Genomic DNA, 3,294 nt, shown 5'->3' on the forward strand with positions numbered 1-3,294 from the left:
TTTTAATAATGACCACTTTCTGTCAAGCTTTTTGAAAAAAATTTATGTTGGATGCAGACAGAAAAGAAAGACTTTGAATAATCTATCCTGCCAGTCAGTGAAAAGCCATTCCCAGGTTCAAGTTTCTGAGGGGATAGATTATTGCTGAGTCATAAATTTGTACTTGGTATTAACCAAGTATTGTTTGCATGGAAGCAGCCAGGATGGCAGCTAGTGGATCCTGAACAGAGAGACACAACACAGCTAGAATTTATTGGCTCATTGCAGTGCTCTCTTACCCATGCCCATTGCCCATCTTTCTAAATAAATTTGTTGCTTCGGGTAGCCTATTTACTAATCAGGAAAATTGCTGTCAGGGCAGAAATGAATGGTTTGTAGAGGAAAGGAAAGCCTAATTTAGATTAAGAATTAATTATTTCAGATCTTTTGCAAAATGCTTTTTTCTCTCTTGCAGTGTGATCATTTTTGTGGTATCTTCGTGTCTCTTAATAATCGTACATCTTTCCATGCAGCACTTCTCCAATGTACCACAAGTGTCCCCTGTGCTACCTTTTCCATGCATATTTTGTGTCTGTTGCTGATTTAAGCCATAAATACTTTAAAAGCTGTAAGTTAAAAAAAAAAATCAATTATGACATATACGCAGTGTTCATAATATATAAAGACAGTGGTCTGAAATAGCCATTTAAAAGTTCTGGAAAATTAATCACCACAATATTTATTACAGAACTGTCTCCTTTATCAACATAATTATTATTGTTATTGATATTACTATAAGCATCCTATTATTGTAGCCCTGTGCTTATTAGACAGGAGCCTGTTTCATATGTGAAGGCAAAGTTGCTACCGTTTTTTCTTGCCAAGCGTGTGAAATACTGAGATGCATTCGGACTTAGCTGCACAGAGATGTTCCTGTGTCCTCCTAAGCATCTTTTTATCCACCAGCTGTACTTTCTCCTTCAGACACGGGCAGAAGAGCCCTTCTGCAGCATTGAACCATAGCTACCTTCTGCTGTCCTGGACTTGATGGGTGGGACTTCAGCACCGAATAGCTGAGCGCAGTGACCACACTGCTCTCCAGCCTGTAGGCACAATTGCGTAAAGCAATAGAAAGCATATGCTCCTTATGGCCTCCAGCCCTGCAGTGTCTGAAACACAGGGGTGACATAAGGGAGATGGTGTCAAAACAGAGCCAGAGCAGCAATTGCACACTGTTTCTGGTTGCAGGCCTTTGGTGTCATGCTCCTGACTCCAAATGCTGCCATGAATAATTGAATCTCACTTGGAGTTGCATCTTCCCTCTGTCATCCTGTTTTAGGTGACTATGAGTTTGGAACCTCTAGGTAAAGAGACACTGGAAACATGTTAAAAATGCACATCCCTGTATTGCCTCAGCTTTTTGTTTGGTTGGTTTGAGTTTTTGTTTTGTTTTGTTTTTAATTTTGTTAAAAGTAAGTTACCGGGGACTATACCAGAGTTCAGAATTGAACAGCCATTAATTTTATGCCTCCAAATAGGCTTCATAGTTCTGATGTGATTTCACAGTACTGAGAGATGACCATTGCCCGGGCCTAAAGGGCCATTCTGCCCCAGCCGTCTCAGTGGGCTCTGTGCACCCTGTCTTTTATCACCCCAGTGCACTTAGCTCTACAGAGCTCTGCTAGCTAAGCTCTGCTTAGCTGGATAACTGTAGTAATTATGATAGCAATAGTAATGTGGATTTTATTGTTCTGCTGGGGGGGAACCAGTCTGATTGCCAACCCTACAAGTTTCATCTGGATTTCCTCCAACATGCTCTTCATTGCCAGTAGTGATGACTGTGCAGCTCCAGTTGTGCCCTGTCCTGTTGCCTGCAGGTTGTATCTGAGAGACATTTCATGCAAAGCTAACAGGGCTGCCACCAGAACTGTGGCCCTGAAGGTCAGACACAGTTTAAGTTTCAGGAGTTCCAGGAAAGCTTCTGATTTTGACACTTACAGAAAATTAACAACCTATTTAGACTTGGTAACTAGAAATATTTATGATTGTAATCAAAGAATTACTGTGGATATAAAGTCTTACACTTCCTGTAGGTCAGTTTCGGAAGTTGGCATAGGAAGAAGTATCCCGTAAGGGAATTCTGACCCACAGAAAGGTAAGTGCTCACATTTTTGTGACTTTCGTGCATGTCAATGCATTCAACTGTTAGCAGAGCCGACCAAACATGATTTTCTTTTCATAAAATGGTGAGATTGGGTAATCTGTTGTACTTTCTCAATTAGTTGTAATGAGAGACATTTGACTACGTTATTGGAAAACTAATATAATTATCGGATGCTGCATTGGAAAATTCATAATAATTTGAAGCTGCTGGCAACACTTAATGAGATTTCCTGTTTTGCTTTCATTCATTCAAGTATGTCCTTTAGCAGTCAGATTGGTAAAGGTTGAGATATTTTGGCATGAAAGAGTTTCTTAAATGCAAAATTCTTGTATAGTGGCGACTGTTCATGTCGTAAACCTTATCTGAACCTGATTATAATAGAGAACATTTATTGACTTCTTTTTTGTCATTTTTTTCCATGATGAAGTTTCTGTCATAAATTATGAGAAAACTAGATTTTTCCTGATATCAGATTGCAACTTAATCTGCAAATGCATTATGAAAGAAAAGAAATTCAGGTTCTATTTGAGGGCTTAGATACTCAGAATGTTTTTCTTGAGTAGAAAAAAGGGCAAAATTAAACAGAATACTTCTTTTATGCACTCTTACTTTTAGATTCTAAATACAGCTTGTGACTATAGAATGCTATAAGACAGACTTCAAGACCGCATTTAAATATAACGGTAACCCAACAGAAATGTATTTATCCTTCTCTATTAGAAAAATGATTTGTGAAGAATAAAAGTTGTCTGTAGTTTTAAGTAAGCTGTATCTTTTAGTGTAACTTTGAAGTAATTATTTTTATGTTGTATAATATGACCCAAATATTGTATTTTTGTCAGCATGTCTAATAGGTTGCTCAATACCCTTGTTCTGTACAGGTCATTGAGCCCATTCATGTTCAATGATATACAGTATGAATGTTCATGGGTAGTTTGATACATCTTTAATAGAAGGTGAAGGAAATGGCACAAGTTTATTTTTTGACCTTCTAGAAGTGCATTTCCAGACAAAGTGAATTGCACTTCTAGCCTCATCAATGGAAAGAGAAAATCTGGAATAGAAAATGCTTAATTACTAGAGATAAACCTCTGAGAGCTGGCCAGTCATTTCCTGTGATTACCATTATAAAGCAAATTAAAGGAACATTT

The sequence above is a fragment of the Egretta garzetta genome, unplaced genomic scaffold (genome assembly GCF_000687185.1).
Source record: "Egretta garzetta isolate BGI_Z169 unplaced genomic scaffold, ASM68718v1 scaffold30, whole genome shotgun sequence".
Taxonomy (NCBI): domain Eukaryota; kingdom Metazoa; phylum Chordata; class Aves; order Pelecaniformes; family Ardeidae; genus Egretta; species Egretta garzetta.